We start from the raw sequence: 20,872 nt of genomic DNA, 5'->3' as shown, positions 1-20,872 counted from the left end.
AAAAAAAAAAAAAAAAAAAAAGCCATAGCGAAACTCACCTGGATGTAGTAACTGAAGGCTAACTTTGAAGATATAAGTAGCAACCAGAAAACAGTATACCTTCAAAGAAACAATATGTAGATGTGAAGCAATGTAAAACATTGAACCAAAATAACATGATATACATCCAACTTGTGCCAGATCAAAAATATGTGACTACAAGTGTGCATCTTAAGACTCACTTGATAAGCTGAAACTGACTTTCATGCATTCCTCTTCCCACATATATTTTTGGCTGTACACAAGTCAATTAAATGATCAACAATAATATCTAATGTATCAAAACAGAACAAGATGCACACTACCAACTGTACTTAAAGTTTGAACAATTAAATGTGAACATTGTGCATGACTATACCTTAGGCCATGTCTTAAAGGACAATATAATGAGTTCCACAAGAAATCATTTTCAGTCACAACAATACTACAATAATGACAAATAATATAAGAAAAAGGTTTAAGACACAACTGTGGTATGAATTAAGTCTAGTATTCATTGTTAACAAATTTATCTCATAAAGTAATTCTCAAGTTTCACAATTGTATGAAGGCATGAGACATCTTGGACATGGTTACAGTTTAGGCAGCTTTACAGTTGTATATGTTTATTCAGGTCAGACGTACAAAATGTTACTTATTTCAACTTTCTTATTGTACGTTTAGCTGCATGTTTCATACATTGACCTGGTACGCGAGCCTAGTGCCTTCTAACATTCCCTAAAACTTTTTATATTGCTATGTTGTACAAAAGTGTTACACGGGAATTCATTCATTTGGCAGCCTTGCAAAGAAACACAATGAACAACGCAATAAAGAAAAAAAATGGAGCAGACAATATATTAAGTTATTAACGTAATACCAAGTTTTGCATTTGCCCAAAAAGATACAGTATGCTTTGACCCTATGAAATCACCTGTGCGTTCTTCTAATCAGAATCATAACTAAAAACTGATTTATGCACATTCACGAGTTCCATCTTACTCTTTTCTAAATTTCTATGGAAAGTTACCAAACGTTCTAAGAAGTCATATTCCAGTTAAACAAGTCAGTTTCCTACTAAAGATATGCAACCTTTTCGTAAAACATTCAGTATACCTATGAGATGAGCAAATTCAAAATGATGAAAGAATCAAGTCAAGAGGAAAAAAAAAACTAACTGGCATACCTGTGACCACCACAAAAGAAACCTAATGATAGGCCAGTCTGAGTTTTCAATCCACCTTCGAAGCATTGGAAAAATAAACAATGCAGATGCAAGTATATTTGGAAGCAAGTATACAGCCGCCGCCATAATATATAAAGCTGGTATGCCTTTCACTTGAGGAAACCATGTCAGCATGTCTTTAATTCTTTCAGGAGCCACAGAGAAGGATTGCATGTAGCAAATAGGAAGGGCAACTGCCCACCCAAGACTAACCACTATCTTTAGAAGATTTCTCAACACATCAGCAAACCTCCACCTGCAGTAGCCTGGGAAGTTCAGAATGAAGTCCAAAACACCTGACATCACAGGAAAGGAGAGGGAGGGAGAGAGAGATCGGTAAATTAATAGCAATCCAGCAAACTCCAATAGTGATCACAGAAATGTAAAAAGAATCTAGAAATGGAATACGAGAATCATAGTAAAATTAGCGATGAGATATTTGGTGTCATACTTTCTACAACTATTCAATGATTTAGAAATGGAACAGGTGAATTTAAACATCTATTCTTGAATAAAAGTAGAACGTAAGGTAAGAGCAAACAACAGAAGCATAGGGAATATGAACATTAGTATAAGAACAGCAAACCAAAACTAAATTTGATATGTCATTTTTCCATCAAGATCACAGGATAAGGTTTTGGATTTCTAGCAAAGCCATCCCATACTCTGTAGCCCACAGTGATTTATTTTGTACGTCAATATCATTTTACAGCTTAAATTTGTGGATTCTAAGGAACACCTCCAACTCTGTCCGGTATTCAATAGCATTTCCAATAATTTATCAGCAGGTCGTACTGTGTATCCAAATTTCAGCTTTTCAGTGGATCACCAAATCAAATGTTAATTAATTTAATTAAAAGATGAACTAAGATAGGACCATTACACAGTTAACTTTGAACTACTCAGAACACCTCTCTGTCAAACGGGGCAAATTTTTTCTTTTAAGCAATCCCGGGTAAAAGGTGCTGTATAGATCTCTTTCAAAGATGCCGACTGATATGCATGATTCTCCATTGATGAAACATAGCAACGCTCTGGACTAAATAAGAGTTTAACTGTTGCACCTTCTATAAGCTAATTTTTTATCAGAGTTCCTCCCCTAGTTTGCCCTTCATTAAACTAACTACAGCCATATGAGAAGAGCTTACCCTAACATGCTTGACGGTATTTTACTATTTTATTGTTGTATACTTGTGGGTGAAAAATAACTATTTAGTGACTCGGAAATAGGAATTGGAAGAAAAAAAGACGGTCATATCTCTGCAACCTAGAAACATAAACGATTTTTTGAATCCCGTCATTCTTACTTTGAAGGAAGCGCAAGAAAGACGCTGTGATGAATGTAGTAGAAACATGATACAAGATATCCTTTTCAAATATATCTGATGGTGAATTTCCACGCCAAGCAACAATTATCATAGCCTGCAACCGAAAGTTAAAAGACAGGTAAGCTAATTGTATATATCCTTGCCAGACATCTACCAGCACCACTAAGTACATACCATGATTCACTGAGAATTATGACCAATTTAAGTTTAGTGATTCTTATGCTAAGAGACAGGCAACATCGTGCAGCTTACGAGCAGTACCACCCAAATACCAAAAATACCTGAATATGTGCCAGAATGTTCTAGTTTCAACAAAATAAGATTTTCCTGTGCTTTCAGATTCTTGTTGAGTTGCTTGTTTCCCCTAGCAATCAGTTTTATAGTGGTCAGAAGATTCCTTAGGTGCAAATGTACCAAAAAGAAAAAGAAAATTCTCTCTCTGACTGATCCAAAAGGCTAAATAAAAATTTGATCAAGTCAAAGGTGCCTATAACTATAAAGGAAGATTATACATACCTTGTCTCGCATTGATTTGAAGAAATCACTGTCATCACGCATGGGCCAGTCCAAAGAGAAGCAATCAGCTGACCTGAAAATATGTTACAGGCACAATTGTTAAACTAGTTAAAGGAAACATAAGTTTAGTCTCACTCTTGAATCATCAAATTCTATACAGACCAGAAATACTCATTTAGATCATCGTAGTTACACCAGGCTGAATGAGGGGCTTTTCCGTTTTTGCTTTTCTGGGATTCCTGGATAATGAACATCATTAGTTCATCATACAAATGGCAGTTCATCGTACAAATGGCAGCCAGATGGTCAAAATTGACATATTTCATAAAATGCTACCTTATCAATTACACGGTATATTGGTGTTATAACCTTTCTGAGGAATGCTTCATCCTCCCCACCATATGAAGGTTTGATATTTTCTCCAGTTACGACGCTGATAATTCCGGCTAATAGACCATCAAGTTCATTTGCCATCTGGAGATGCATTCAAATCTTGCAACTTAATACGTGTATCCAGGAAAAAATAACTTGAACGGGGAAGGGAACCACATAATGCTGCACTCACATTGTGAAAGATATAGCACAGGCATTCTGGCATAAAACGAACATTAGCTCCTTCACCCCAAATAAGAAGATAAAGACCCATGTAGAGTATTTTCCTCTGCTGCATCTCTTGCCGTCCTTCAGGGAGCCTGCAAGAATCGAAGGTCAAATTTTATATGTGGAAGAGGTTGGCAATAAACACAATTTACTAAATCATACCGCAAACTGTGCTTTATTCCCAAGAATTTGCACCATGTTTTGTAGTTTTTAAACAACTTGTTCATTACTGCATCTATTGCTCGCCCATCCAGCTGCCCAAAAAAGGTAAGGAAAAAATAAACGAATTATCGATTGATGAAGAATAATGCGAGATGATGTTCAGAGTTCTGCTAACGAAATACCAAGTGGTTTCATACATAAATAAGTTGAAATTGAACAACATGTAAACTATAACCTCTAGAAGTTACAACAGCTTTTACATTGTGTGGAACTTCGGTCTACCTTCTTAACTTTGCAATTCATTAAAGAAGTTCAAAACAACAACAATTCACTAGTCAACCTCAGTAACAGATTCTCTAAAGAGTGTATGACCACGACATACATAATCACAGATATTACAGAAGATGGAAACCCTTATGCAATTTATGGAAACTGTATAGCGCATGGAACTTAAGTTATTACTGTAGCATGCATCAGACTAGGATAAAGTGCCATCTTTGAGTAGTGACAAATGCATGAAAAATTAAATCTACACGGGGAGAGAATACAAAGTCTTATAAGAAGAGACCTTGTTAAGGGGTTCAGGCCTGGGCTCTAGTCTTATGTGAACGTCCGCAAGAATTAATAGTAGATGCTCCCTTTGGTTCTTAACGCTTTCTTTCTGCGACCACACTGATTAATACAAAAGTCTCATCCATGTTAATAAAAATTTGATTATATGCATGCAGATCTTTTTACCTGAAATCCAAGCATAGCCCTTAGCCAATCCAAAAGGTCTAACTCTCCTACTTCTTGTCTACGCTGCTCAAATGAAGAAGGCCATCTCAATCCACGGGTATACCCAAGAGCATCCATAGATGCCTTAACCTGGGATAAAGAGAATTTAAAACAACCAAAATAAAGTACAGCAAAATATGAATTGCCAACAGGTGAAGGAACCCAATGAACTTTGTACCTCATCAAGATGCATGATACACTGAGATGCACCAGCTGCACCCAAGGGTAGAATGTTATATGGTGTATAGAAACCCTCCTTTTCGTGGACATCTTTAGCAGAAGCAATGAGATACTCAAAGCGGAACACCCCGAATATGTTAAGAATCGAAAATATTTAAGAAATGCAGAAAAATAACTAAAGAAAGTCTCAACAAAATTTCAAAAAAAGAAAAACACCAAAAAGGGACTAACGTCAGGAGAAACAGTCTTCGAAACACCACTCAGCACTTCATAAAGCACTCCAGCTGTCTGGCATGTTTTGCCAAGTTTGTTTCTGTTGGAAAATTGTCAATTAAAAAGTCATCCACTTCGGAATAGAAAAAGGCAGGCAAATCCATCTAATATATGCCGAACTATGTATCCATAGTTCTGCAAAAATCAGTGAGTTGGATAACTGATGATTAAGCAAGTGCTAGATGTTAGTGAAGGTTAACTATGTTTATTTTCCGGAGGGAGTCATAGCTGACTGTTACAACAAATAAGTTTCTGTTGGGTACGTCAAAATTAAGTAATTCTTGGGAAATCACTCCAACAGCCATACTACTTTACTGGATTTCTCACCATGCTGAAAAGAAAACTGCAGTCATGGTCTATCATCAGACTGGATCGAGGCAATGCGGATTGACAAAGTTACTTAGATTGAATTTGTTAGTTTTAAGTGCTGTTTTGTGCCAAACCAATAGATGTGCTGAAGCCTGAAGGTTTTCCTTTTGACCATGAGATAAATTAGGGAAAGTACCTTAGGTTTCCTTTTAAGGCTGTCATCATCAGACGACTCACACCAATAACAGAAATAGGACACACTTGAAATAAATTACCTATCAGCTTGCTCCCCCTTATCCAGGGCTCTAACATAGTGCTCATAGTATTGCCGGTAAAAGCTCTCAATTTCCCGTGCATCGGCCTTTTTAACCCTGTAGGCGAGAGTTGATGCATTATCCTGCTCAATCGACCAGATAAACCGTAAATAAAACTGTGAACACTATGCCTATATTTAACTAAATTAATTAGAAACTAATTAGTCAGATATTTACATGACTATATCTTATACAATAGCAAAACAATCCAAGCAAAAAATATCAAATGATGACTGCGCTTGTTCATAACATGGAATATATTGTCCAAAGAAATTTATGTTGCTCACTCGTGTTGGCGCAATGCGGAAATGTGATGGGTTTATGGAAATGTATTTAGGAAGAGAGGTTGGTTAATTGAAAGGTGAGGCTTATATTAATATGAAAATGAAAATATTACAAGAGGCTTGTGTAGCAACTTTGGCTTACACTAGTTGTTTACAAAGAGGCACTTTGGCTCTTACTCTAAACTCTAGCTCTCACTCTTACTACTTACTCACTCACTTGAGTTGTGGATGATCAAAATGAAACCATGGAGTGCCTATTTATAGGCCTAGTGAAGAAAACTCTAGAAATGAAAATTCTAGAGACTATGATCTACTATGCCTTAAGAGAATTCTAGAGAAAGAATTCTCTAGATTACATGTGACTAAAAAGAAGACTCTAGAGGCCCAAAAACTCTAGAATGTATTGGGCTTTACCTAGTCTAGGGAACTTCAAGATTATTCTAGAATAATGATCACAAATTAATTTGTATTTTTAACACTCCCTCTTAATTTGTGATGTTGAGCTTTTCTCTGAAATGATTGAACTTATCCACCGTGACTGCTTTCGTGAAAATGTCTGCATTTTGTTCTTGTGTTGGACAGAATTGGAGCTCGATTTCCTTGTCTTCTACAAGCTCTCTGATGAAGTGGTGTCGTAGCTCTATGTGCTTCGTCCTTCCGTGGAAGACTGGATTTTTTGTCATTGCAATTGTAGACCTATTGTCACAGTAGATAGTCGTCGGCTGCATTTGCCTTTGTTGTAGGTCGGTCATTATTCTTCTTAGCCACACTGCTTCACATGCTGCACTTGTTGATGCTATGTACTCTGCTTCGGCTGACGATAATGCCACCGTGCTTTGCTTTTTAGAACTCCAAGAGATAACTTTTGTTCCCATACAGAAAACATAGCCTGATGTGCTCTTTCGGTCTTCAATAGAACCTGCCCAATCGCTATCTGTGAAGCCAATTAAATCATTATCTTTTTCTTTTGTATACTTGATGCCAAAATCCTTCGTTCCCTTGATATACCGAAGAATTCTCTTTGCGGCTGCATAGTGTAACTTGCTTGGCTCGCTCATAAACCGAGAAACAATACTGGTTGCATTGACGATGTCTGGCCTTGTATTTGTTAAGTAGATCAGTGAGCCGACTAGACTTCTGAATAAGGTTGGATCAACTTTTGTCGCTCCATCATTTTTTACCAATTTCTCATTGGTACCCATTGGAGTTGCAATTGGTTTGCAATCCATCATGTTGAACCTTTTCAGTAAGTCTTCCGCATATTTTTCTTGAGAAATGAATATTTCTTCTGGAGATTGTTTTACTTGAATCCCAAGAAAATATCGCATAAGACCTAAGTCTGTCATCTCATATTCTTTCATCATCTCCTTCTTAAATTTTTCTGTCATCTCTTGTTTTGTACTGGCATAAATTAAATCATCAACATAGAGACAGACAATTAGGAAGTCCGTACCTTGTTTTCTGATGTAGAGTGATGGCTCACTTGGACTTTTCTCAAATCCATTATCTCGGAAATACTTGTCGATTTTGCTGTTCCATGCACGCGGTGCTTGCTTAAGACCGTATAGTGCTTTGCGGAGACGATATACCATTTTTTCTTTTCCTTTTCGGATATATCCTTGAGGTTGTTCAACGTACACCTCTTCTTCAAGTTCTCCGTTTAGGAACGCCGACTTTACGTCTAATTGGTAGACTTTCATTTTGAGTTGAGCTGCCAAAGCTAACACCATCCGAATTGTTTCCATGCGAGCGACTGGGGCGAATGTCTCGTTGTAGTCAATTCCTGGTTGCTGGGAATATCCTTTTGCAACTAGCCTTGCTTTGTGCTTTTGAATTGACCCATCTTCATTATATTTTGTCTTGTAGACCCATTTCAGACCAATTATTTCTTTATCAACTGGCTGATTGACGAGCTCCCATGTCTTATTTTTCTCAATTACTCGCATTTCTTCGTCCATGGCGTTTCTCCATTTTTCTTCTTTTGCCGCTTCCTCATATTTTTGAGGTTCTAGTGCTATAAAAGCACAATTAGATACATTATAAATATCTCTTAGGGAACGCACCTTTCTAGGTGGGGCACTTGAGTCAGATGAGCTTGGACTTTGTTGTGTTGGACTAGGAGATCTCGGGCTTGCTTGTGGAGTATTTTCTTCTTGGTGTGACAGATATGGCTCTTCTTCGATGAGTAGTGGAGACTCGTGGTTATCTGGTTCATCATTCCAATCCCAAGCTTTGAATTCATCAAAGATAACATCTCTTGATATTACCAGTTCCTTTGTATCTGGATTTAGAAGTCTATAGGCTTTAGACTCCTCGCTATATCCGATGAATATAAGCTTTTCTCCTTTTTCATCGAACTTTTCTCTATGTTGGGATGGAATATGTGAGTATGCTACACAACCAAAAATTCTGAAGGAAGTTACCTCAGGCTTTTTCTTATGCCATCCCTCGTATGAAGTTTTATTGTGAACCGCTTTTGTTGGCGAGCGATTAAGGATGTACACTGCTGTGTTGACTGCTTCCGCCCAGTAGGTGTTGGGTAGCTTCCTTGCTTTTAGCATACTGCGAGCCATTTCCACGATCGTACGATTTTTCCTTTCCGCGACGCCATTTTGTTGTGGAGTGTATCGGACGGTGAGCTCCTTTTTAATTCCATTTTCTATGCAGTAGTTGATAAACTCTTTTGAAGTAAATTCTCCACCACGGTCTGTACGGAAAACTTTCAATTGATGGCCACTTTGCTTCTCTGCCAGCGCCTTGAATTCTAGGAATTTAGTGAATGCCTCGGACTTTTGCTCAAGAATGTACACCCACATCATCCTGGTATAATCGTCCACGAGTAAGAGAAAATATCTTCTGTTGTTGAGTGAAGTTGTTCTTGTCGGACCGCATATATCAGCGTGCACCAATTCGAGGGGCCTTCTTGCTCTCCACGATGTCTTCGTAAATGGAAGTCTATGAAACTTCCCTAGAATACAACCTTCACATACTTTATCTCCACCGTCGATATTGGGAAGACCAATTACCATGCCTTTTGATTTTAGAACCTTTAAGGATCTGTAGTTGAGATGCCCGTATCTCAAATGCCATAGCTTTCCTTCGTCAATATGGTTGGTACTCATTGCACAATTTTCAATTGATGGCATAGATAGAGGAAAGACAAAATTTCCTGACATTTTTACTTTTGCCACCAATTGATTATTAATTTTATCATAAATTGTGCATTCTCCGTCTTCGAAATGTAGTGAGTACCCTTTTCTTATAAGTTGTCCAACACTTAATAAATTTTGAGCTAGGCCAGGAACATAAAGAACATCAGATATGTATCGAGTTTTACCTGACCTTGTACGTACGGATATGACTCCTCTTCCTTCAACATTCTGGAACTTTCCATCTCCAAGTTTGACTGGCGGAATCTCTTGTTCCTCCAATTTTACGAAATATTCTTTGTTTCCTGTCATATGGCTGCTGCATCCGCTGTCGACGTACCATATACCTTGCGATTCTTGTTGCGAGGTGAGGCAGGAATAGAATACTTGATTCTGAGAATTGTTTTTCTCGGAATAGTTTGCTTCATTAAGCCAACAATCTTTCTCCATGTGATTTAATTTATCACACTTGGTGCACTTATACTTGCAATCTTCAGTTGCATGTCCAAAATTTTTGCAAACATTGCATCGGAGATTTGAGGAGTTATTTTTTCCGTACCTTTGATTGTTGTTTCTATAACCTCCTTTTCCTTTTCCACGTCCGCGGGAGTAATTTCTGGGTCCTTGATTTGACGTCGACCCTTTCTCATACTGCGAGTTGGATGATGATCCCCCTCTAGAGCTTTCTTTTTTGGCTTCTGTATTTTTCTTCTCACTGAAATTTATTTTTGATTGAAATGCCTGCTCCAATGGTTTCTCCGCGAACCTATTTATTCTTTTCTCGTGCGCCTCGAGTGAACCCATTAATTCATGTACCGAGAGAGTCGATAAATTTTTTGATTCTTCAATGGCAGCGACGATATGATCAAATTTGAATGGTAAGCTTCTTAATATCTTTTCTACCACTCTTTTATTTTCAATGGTATCTCCATAACTACTGATTTGATTTACTATGCCAGTAACTCTTGAGAAGAAGTTCTGCATAGTTTCATTTTCTTTCATAAGTAAATTATCAAAATCTCGCCATAAATTTTGTAGTTTAATGGAGATTACCTTTTCTGATCCTTGGAATGCTACTTTGAGAATATTCCAGGCCTCCTGTGAAGTTTTTGCCACCGAAATTCGAGGAAAAATTGCTTTTCTTACGCCCTGTTGTAGATACAGTAATGCTTTAGCATCTTTCTTCTTATTTTCCTTATACTCTTTTTTCTCTGCGTCCGTCCATGACGACAGAGTTTCTGCTGACTCTGGTACTTTATAACCTTCTTCTATAAAATCCCATAGGTCTTGTGAAATGAATAGTGTCTTCATTTGTAGACTCCAATAATCGTAACTCTCACCATCAAAAATTGGAATTAGACTTTGGGCATAGTTGAAACCTTGAATATTTTGGTTAATTGCCATGAGTAGAGTTTTAGGATTACTGGGTTAGGTTTGCTCTGATACCAAATTTGTTGGCGCAATGCGGAAATGTGATGGGTTTATGGAAATGATTTTGAAAGAGAGGTTGGTTAATTGGAAAGTGAGGCTTTGATTAATATGAAAATGAAAATGTTACAAGAGGTTTGTGTAGCAACTTTGGCTTCCACTAGTTGTTTACAAAGAGGCACTTTGGCTCTTAATCTAACTCTAGCTCTCACTCTACTACTTGGTTACTCACTTGAGTTTTTTGATGATCAAAATGAAACCATGGAGTGCCTATTTATAGGCCTAGTGAAGAAAACTCTAGAAATGAAAATTCTAGAGACTATGATCTACTATGCCTTAAGAGAATTCTAGAGAAAGAATTCTCTAGATTACATGTGACTAAAAAGAAGACTCTAGAGACCCAAAAACTCTAGAATGTATTGGGCTTTACCTAGTCTAGGGAACTTCAAGATTATTCTAGAATAATGATCACAAATTAATTTTTATTTTTAACACTCCCTCTTAATTTGTGATGTTGAGCTTTTCTCTGAAATGATTGAACTTATCCACCGTGACTGCTTTCGTGAAAATGTCTGCATTTTGTTCTTGTGTTGGACAGAATTGGAGCTCGATTTCCTTGTCTTCTACAAGCTCTCTGATGAAGTGGTGTCGTAGCTCTATGTGCTTCGTCCTTCCGTGGAAGACTGGATTTTTTGTCATTGCAATTGTAGACATATTGTCACAGTAGATAGTCGTCGGCTGCATTTGCCTTTGTTGTAGGTCGGTCATTATTCTTCTTAGCCACACTGCTTCACATGCTGCACTTGTTGATGCTATGTACTCTGCTTCGGCTGACGATAATGCCACCGTGCTTTGCTTTTTAGAACTCCAAGAGATAACTTTTGTTCCCATACAGAAAACATAGCCTGATGTGCTCTTTCGGTCTTCAATAGAACCTGCCCAATCGCTATCTGTGAAGCCAATTAAATCATTATCTTTTTCTCTTGTATACTTGATGCCAAAATTCTTTGTTCCCTTGATATATCGAAGAATTCTTTTTGCGGCGGCGTAGTGTAACTTGCTTGGCTCGCTCATAAACCGAGAAACAATGCTGGTTGCATTGACGATGTCTGGCCTTGTATTTGTTAAGTAGATCAGTGAGCCGACTAGACTTCTGAATAAGGTTGGATCTACTTTTGGCGCTCCATCATTTTTTATCAACTTCTCATTAGTACCCATTGGAGTTGAAATTGGTTTGCAATCCATCATGTTGAACCTTTTCAGTAAGTCTTCCGCATATTTTTCTTGAGAAATGAATATTTCTTCTGGAGATTGTTTTACTTCAATCCCAAGAAAATATCGCATAAGTCCTAAGTCTGTCATCTCATATTCTTTCATCATCTCCTTCTTAAAATTTTCTGCCATCTCTTGTTTTATGCTGGCGTAAATTAAATCATCAACGTAGAGACAGACAATTAGGAAATCCGTACCTTGTTTTTTAATGTAGAGGGATGGCTCACTTGGACTTTTCTGAAATCCATTATCTCGGAAATACTTGTCGATTTTGCTGTTCCATGCACGTTGTGCTTGCTTCAGGCCATATAGTGCTTTCCGTAGACGATAAACCATTTTTTCTTTTCCTTTTCGGACATATCCTTGTGATTGTTCAACGTACACCTCTTCTTCAAGTTCTCCGTTCAGGAACGCTGACTTTACGTCCAATTGGTGGACTTTCATTTTGAGTTGAGCTGCTAAGGCTAACACCATTCGGATTGTTTCCATGCGAGCGACTGGGGCGAATGTCTCGTTGTAGTCGATTCCTGGTTGCTGGGAATATCCTTTTGCAACTAGCCTTGCCTTGTGCTTCTGAATCGAACCATCTTCGTTGTATTTTGTCTTGTAGACCCATTTCAGACCAATTATTTCGTTGTCAATTGGCTGATTAACAAGCTCCCATGTCTTATTTTTCTCGATTACTCGCATTTCTTCGTCCATGGCGTCTCTCCGTTTTTCTTCTTTTGCTGCTTCCTCATATCTTTGAGGCTCTAGTGCTATAAATGCACAATTAGATATTTCATAAATATCTCTTAGGGAACGCACCTTTCTAGGTGGGGAACTTGCTTCCGATGAACTTGGACTTTGTTGTGTTGGACTAGGAGACCTCGGGCTTGGTGGTGGAGTACTTTCTTCCTGACGTGGCTGATCTGGCTCTTCTTCGATGACTAGTGGAGACTCGTGGTTATCTGGTTCATCATTCCAATCCCAAGCTTTGAATTCATCAAAGATAACGTCTCTTGATATTACCAGTTCATTTGTATCTGGCTTTAGACTCCTCGCTATATCCGATGAATATTAGCTTTTCTCCTTTTTCATCAAACTTTTCTCTGTGTTGAGATGGAATATGTGAATATGCAACGCAACCAAAAATTCTGAAAGAAGTTACCTCGGGCTTTTTCTTATGCCAAGCTTCATATGGAGTCTTGTTGAGAACTGCCTTTGTTGGAGAACGGTTAAGGATGTAAACCGCCGTGTTGACTGCTTCTGCCCAGTAGCTATTAGGTAGCTTCCTTGCTTTTAGCATACTCCGAGCCATTTCCACGATCGTACGATTTTTTCTTTCCGCGACGCCGTTTTGTTGTGGAGTGTATCGAACGGTTAGCTCCTTCTTAATTCCATTTTCTTTGCAGTAGTTGATAAACTCTTTTGAAGTAAATTCTCCACCACGGTCTGTACGGAAAATCTTCAATTGATGGCCACTTTGCTTCTCTGCCAGCGCCTTGAATTCTCGGAATTTAGTGAATGCCTCGGACTTTTGCTCGAGAATATACACCCACATCATCCTGGTATAATCATCCACGAATAAAAGAAAATATCTTCTGTTGTTGAGTGAGGTTGTTCTTGTCGGACCGCAAATATCGGCGTGCACCAATTCGAGGGGCTTTCTTGCTCTCCACGATTTGTTTGTAAATGGAAGTCTATGAAACTTCCCAAGAATACAGCCTTCACATATTTTATCTCCACCGATGATATTGGGAAGACCAATTACCATGTTATTTGATTTAAGAACCTTCAAGGATCTGTAGTTTAGATGCCCGTATCTCAAATGCCATAGCTTTCCTTCGTCAATATGGTTGGTACTCATTGCACAATTTTCAATTGATGGCATAGATAAGGGAAAGACAAAATTTCCTGACATTTTTACTTTTGCCACCAATTGCTTGTTAATTTTATCATAAATTGTGCATTCTCCGTCTTCGAAATGTAGTGAGTACCCCTTTCTTATAAGTTGTCCAACACTTAATAAATTTTGAGCTAGGCCAGGAACATAAAGAACATCAGATATGTATCGAGTTTTACCTGACCTTGTACGTACGGATATGACTCCTCTTCCTTCAACATTCTGGAACTTTCCATCTCCAAGTTTGACTGGCGGAATCTCTTGTTCCTCCAATTTTACGAAATATTCTTTGTTTCCTGTCATATGGCTGCTGCATCCGCTGTCGACGTACCATATACCTTGCGATTCTTGTTGCGAGGTGAGGCAGGAATAGAATACTTGATTCTGAGAATTGTTTTTCTCGGAATAGTTTGCTTCATTAAGCCAACAATCTTTCTCCATGTGATTTAATTTATCACACTTGGTGCACTTATACTTGCAATCTTCAGTTGCATGTCCAAACTTTTTGCAAACATTGCATCGGAGATTTGAGGAGTTATTTTTTCCGTACCTTTGATTGTTGTTTCTATAACCTCCTTTTCCTTTTCCACGTCCGCGGTAGAAATTTCTGGGTCCTTGATTTGACGTCGACCCTTTCTCGTACTGTGAGTTGGATGACGATCCCCCTCTGGAGCTTTCTTTTTTGGCTTCTGTATTTTTCTTCTCACTGAAATTTATTTTTGATTGAAATGCCTGCTCCAATGGTTGCTCCGCGAACCTATTTATTCTTTTCTCGTGCGCCTCGAGTGAACCCATTAATTCATGTACCGAGAGAGTCGATAAATTTTTTGATTCTTCAATGGCAGCGACGATATGATCAAATTTGAATGGTAAGCTTCTTAATATCTTTTCTACCACTCTTTTATTTTCAATGGTATCTCCATAACTACTGATTTGATTTACTATGCCAGTAACTCTTGAGAAGAAATTCTGGATAGTTTCATTTTCTTTCATAAGTAAATTATCAAAATCTCGCCATAAATTTTGTAGTTTAATGGAGATTACCTTTTCTGATCCTTGGAATGCTACTTTGAGAATATTCCAGGCCTCCTGTGAAGTTTTCGCCACCGAAATTCGAGGAAAAATAGCTTTGGTTACGCCCTGTTGTAGAAACAGTAATGCTTTAGCATCTTTCTTCTTATTTTCCTTATACTCCTTTTTCTGTGCGTCCGTCCATGACGACAGAGTTTCTGCCGACTCTGGTACTTTATAACCTTCTTCTATAAAATCCCACAGGTCTTGTGAAATGAATAGTGTCTTCATTTGTAGACTCCAATAATCGTAACTCTCACCATCAAAAATTGGAATTAGACTTTGGGCATAGTTGAAACCTTGAATATTTTGGTTAATTGCCATGAGTAGAGTTTTAGGATTACTGGGTTAGGTTTGCTCTGATACCAAATTTGTTGGCGCAATGCGGAAATGTGATGGGTTTATGGAAATGTATTTAGGAAGAGAGGTTGGTTAATTGAAAGGTGAGGCTTATATTAATATGAAAATGAAAATATTACAAGAGGCTTGTGTAGCAACTTTGGCTTACACTAGTTGTTTACAAAGAGGCACTTTGGCTCTTACTCTAAACTCTAGCTCTCACTCTTACTACTTACTCACTCACTTGAGTTGTGGATGATCAAAATGAAACCATGGAGTGCCTATTTATAGGCCTAGTGAAGAAAACTCTAGAAATGAAAATTCTAGAGACTATGATCTACTATGCCTTAAGAGAATTCTAGAGAAAGAATTCTCTAGATTACATGTGACTAAAAAGAAGACTCTAGAGGCCCAAAAACTCTAGAATGTATTGGGCTTTACCTAGTCTAGGGAACTTCAAGATTATTCTAGAATAATGATCACAAATTAATTTGTATTTTTAACAACTCGTAGTCTTATTCTGGATCTAAGAATTGCACATTAAGATAAACAGGCAAATGTTGAGAAGCTGTGTGACAACTATATGTTGGAGCTCGGGGGTGTCAACTGTAGTGAACCAGTCTTTCAGCTTTCAAATCTTATTGACAATATGCAGAGCAGTTAACGGAACAAATTAAGAGTGAAGAAAGATAGTTTGTTCCAACAATAAAAGTAAATAACAGAACCATGAAGTACACGGTTGTGGAAATATCTATTGTGGGATAGATTATGTGTTGCTAGATATTCCTTTTTCAGTTCAAAACTGAAACTGAAACTGACAGCACATACAGCATAAAGAGAGCAGGGAGAAATCTCTTACTCGATCTAATCGCTGGGAGAGACCTGTCTTGAACTGTCGTACAACTCTACCAATGGATTTTGGATCTAATCTATGAGCTTTCTCAAACGCGTATAATCGACCTTGTAATTAGAGTTCGAAAACACGCAGTTCTTCAGTAAATAAACTTTAATCTACATAATAAAAAAGAGACAAAAAACCAACGGACTAACTCTGGAAAATTCGTATGTTCAGTATAGTGATGACACTTACAAATAAAAGCAACACGAGGGCGTTCAGGTTTGACCTCACTTGCAACACGGAGTATAGGGACAATGCTACCAAGCGAAGACGGCACAACTTCATTATCAAAGACTTCCAACCAGAAAGTTGTTGTGGCAGTACTTGTTGACGGCCTACTGGTCAAACCTCGTGGACCTGATGATGTTGATGCTTCGGGATCGTGCTGCCCTGATGCCATTATATGGTAATAATGCTCTCAGTTGATCAGATTCCGATGCCAACCACAAAACAAACCTAAATCCAACGAAAATTAGTTAGTGTACAAACATTACGACTACTTCAAGATTCAGGCATTTACCAAAACAAATTCGTTTCAGTTGTTTCTCATATTTAGATTAAGCAATCTAATCCTTGCACTCATAGTAGCATTTGATAATAATATAATATGTAAGAAACTCAACAACTAACAATACCTATAAGCAGTAGCATTTGATAATAACATATATGTAAGAAACTCAACAACTAACAATACCTATAAAGTGAACAAAAGATATTACAAACAAAATAGTTCAGGAACCAATTTCACGGTAAAGGAAATTGGATCTAGCTAACAATACATACATGCGGTGAGATTTGGATCTAACAACAAAGTACATAACAGTGAAATAAAGCTTTCAAGTGATGGTGATCTTACTAATTTCAGCTATTTTTAACAATAAACGATGATAACTAGCTTTCTTCTTCAAGAAACATGTTCTTCAAATCTACAATTCGAACTGAATAGACGATATCAAACGATTCAAACCTCAAACTAAAACTTGCATTTCCATTATGATAATCTAAACTTAACCCTAGAAATTACTTAACACCAAGGAAACTCAACCTAGTAAAGAAATCTCTCAAAACACTAAAATCAGATGAAGTTCGATCATCATCACTTATTAAAAAAAAGTAAAATCAGATATAGTTGATCTATTATCAAAAATGCACAAAAAAAAGATCTGAAAAAAATCGATAAATTCATCTCAAGAACACTAAAATCACCTCAAGAACTGATAAAATTTTACTGAAAAGTAAGATTTACACGTCGTATTTCGTCTTCGTCTATTAAAACTCTCATCAAGCGATTGATGATGTGAGGAAAAACTAGAGCTACAGAGAAGAATTTCAGAGAAATTTTGAGAGGGAAAGAGAAAGAGGAGAAAATGGGAAGACTGGAAAAAGAAGTTTCCAGTGTAAGAGCAAGGCGTATTTATAGACGAGAGGCGGAAATCGTGAACTATTTTTCTCGGATAATGCGGATATCGGAGGAGGAGGAGGAGAAGAAGAAGAAGGGAGAGCGCGCTTCTGTATTCTTCTGCGTCTTTTTCGGTTTTCTAATGCGTTTTCTTTGTGGGTCCCATGTCATAAGAATAAAGAACAAACTCATTTACCATGCCACCTGGTATCATTTACTGAGCACTAGAGTTTGTTTTTATCGTTGGCGTAATTCATAATATTGCTCGCTAGAAACTCTAGCGCCAGCGGTTAGTTCTTTATCGATATAAATAGGTAATTTTCAAATTCAAATGTTTACCCCAAAATTTTTACACAATTTTTTTTTTCTCTAATTCTCTTTTCTTAATCAAAATTTCTCTATTTCTCTCTTTGTCAATCTAATTTATTTTTTTGAAATTTCCCAAATGTCACAATTTCAAACCCAACTTGATTCGGCAACACAACTTGGTTTTTCGGGAGTAGTGCTTGAAGGTGCCGTTAAGAAGATATGTGATAAGTATAAAGAAATAAGTAAGAAACAAAGAAGTCTCCGAGTTTTGGATATCAATCAAGTCAAAACCGCAACTAAGAAAAGGCAAAGAAAAGTTCAAGGCAAGGAAAATCAAGGCAAAACAAATTTGAAGCCAAAGAAGAAGATAAACAAAGGAGAATCCGTTCATGAACGCATTGATTGGAAATTTGGTGAAATGAAGAAGATTAACAAGATGAAGAACATTGTCCCAAATTTTTATTTTTACAGTCTATATTTGAAAATCTTATTGTCTAGTTTTATGTCTTGTAAGAAATGACTATGATTATATGGAAGTTATGAATTTGAAAATTTGACGAGTAATGTTTAAAATTAAGATTAATTTTATTCTTAATTCAATCTTACATTTAAATATTAAAACCTAATATTTAGTGGACAATCGAGAAATGCATTACAAATATTTGGGCAAACGTTTTAAAATGTCGAAACAATTTTCAAACCGGAAGTCTTTTTCGTAGATGCGGCGATATTCCGCACGACACCTACGTTGAAGTTCCATCATAGTTGCACCATCCACACGACACCTTTGTTGAAATTCCATCATGGGTTCACCATTCCTCAAATTTGGACCTTCTTGATGAAGTAAAGCAACAAATCTATTAACTTCCTTATGGATTGTATTGAAGTGTTGACTCAATTCTGAAACATCACGATTGTTGAGATTCATTGTTTCTTCTTGAAATTTCCCAAAACTCATTTGCCATAATGTTTGGTGATGTAAGGCCTTTCCTAATATAATATCCTCAATAGAATAAACATAATTCCTGCAAATACATCCATCTCCTGCAACATTGAATTTTGGTTTCCGCCTTATTTGACTTCTCCTATTTTGATTTCTAAATCTAATTTGACTTATCCTAATTTCATTATCCACATGGGAACGATCAACAGCTCTTCGATTTGCGACAGCACTATGGTTTGCTACGAACTCATAAGTGCTCATATTATCATCCATACTCTCTGAGGAATTGGAATAGTGATGAAAAGAATTGTAGATTGAGAAATTGTATAGAGATTTATAAATTCTGGTGTGAGTTGAAATGAGATTGAAAAGTTATTTATAGGGGGAATACTAGCCGTTGGATGAAGATCTGGTAAGCGATGATCTAAGAGACGAACGACAGGTTGACTGGCGTCAGCGATTTAATGACCAGCGAGCGATGGCTTGACCATCGAGCGATGGACATTCTATCGCTCGATGGGAAATCTGTCGTGTATGCCTATATGTTATTCCTGGCATATTGGCATATGAGTTTGGCAGTTTGGCATACCCATAGTGGGTGCATATATTCCAAAAAACAGTATTTGGCATACGCATAGGAATAGGCCTAAGTGGCTTGATATGTACAATGGGCTTTAATGGTGCAGGTTTTACTTAGAGCTTTTCCAATGAAATGTAGTGAGGAAAAAAATACTTACCAGATATCCCAAACCAGGTAAATGTCAGTTCTACCATAACTCTCAACATAATTCAAGATGCCAAAGTTCTTACTTATGTCTGAATTGGTCATCTAATAGCTCTTCAATGAAAATCGGATCAAAACGCCTATTTATTTGATTTCAATTACGAAACAAGTTTCGCATATGTACTTCCGTTAAACATATGTAAACATAGTTTCCTAGGATGAAATCAAACCTATATTCAATAAACAATCAAGTAACGAGTTACATAGATTATGTCGATGTCACATTTAAGAAGTTCAAAAGATAGACGTTATACTTTGTAATCAAATATTCTTCCTTGACACTTTGATCATAATAAAATGACCAAGTCTAACACCAGAGTATTAAATTAAACCTCGCATGTTATGCTTTCAATCTTAAACGATTTGAAAGCAACGATATGAATGGAAACAAGTCAAATTAGTATCACTAACCACAAGTGGAAGGATGATGTGTTCAATCATTATAGTCGATACGTCTTCACGATCTTCACGTGTTCAAGGTAATACTTGTATATCTCAACATTCCTAGACTTTCTAGTCTAACCTAAATGAATTTGACTCTAGTACATTCAATCAAGCGACTCTAATTGACTTTTGATACTAAAATATGACAACCAAACTTGACATACCAATGCTTGGAGGGTTCAACTGAGAAATTCTTGTTAAGTGCATATTTTTAGTGTCGAATCCATGCTAGTAATTGCTTATATTCTTTCAAATTATTGTATATTACATTTGTTTTTCTCTATTTGTGTCTTATCAGGTGAATCATTCAAAAGAAGTGAGTATGCACTTAATTTTGCAAAGAAAGAAATTAGTTACAAATGGAGAAGGCCAAAGACCAAGTGGAACTCGTTCAAATCTAGGAGCGCTTGATATCACCTCGAAGATGACGAAAAGTCGCAGCCAATGGCGAAAAAATGTAGTCGTTCCAACATATGAAGAAGTTACTTAGGGCAGCCAAGACTATTGAAATAAACTGAACTATCAGTTCTCTAGAACTGATAGTTAAACATACTGTTAAAGACACCCCTATTGGCAAATATCCATATGCAAAAAAGAAAATTTATATCGTGAGATGTTTTGTTTGTTTCTAACACATGAGAAACATTTTCGTAATTAGTTAATATTGAAGCACAAAGTAAATATATTAACATACTAGGAATATATTATTGAGTGTTCCCATATATGAATGCTTTCATGATATCAAATTTTAAATCATAAAAGATACTTATATACAAAAAAAAAATGGAAATATATTCCTATGTAAACAATTAAAGAGTCATGTCATTTTTTTTTCCGCATGTCAAAACTAATATTTAAGCTCATCATTTCTCTTCAAAAGTTTGGAAATGACAAATATAAACAAATATGGGTTTTATCAAATATTAATTGAAAATTAGCACTATAAGTTATTCTTCCAAAATGCT

At 36.9% G+C, this 20,872-nt stretch overlaps 1 pseudogene; it reads right to left on the bottom strand.

The window, feature by feature from the left end:
* Positions 1 to 17,345, bottom strand: part of LOC113280964 — a 27,308-nt pseudogene extending 9,963 nt beyond the window's left edge.
* Between the last annotated feature and the right edge of the window lie 3,527 nt (positions 17,346 to 20,872).

The sequence above is a fragment of the Papaver somniferum genome, chromosome 5, assembly GCF_003573695.1.
Source record: "Papaver somniferum cultivar HN1 chromosome 5, ASM357369v1, whole genome shotgun sequence".
Taxonomy (NCBI): domain Eukaryota; kingdom Viridiplantae; phylum Streptophyta; class Magnoliopsida; order Ranunculales; family Papaveraceae; genus Papaver; species Papaver somniferum.
Note: the sequence above shows the minus strand (reverse complement) of the source record. Positions and strands in the feature narration are given on the sequence as shown.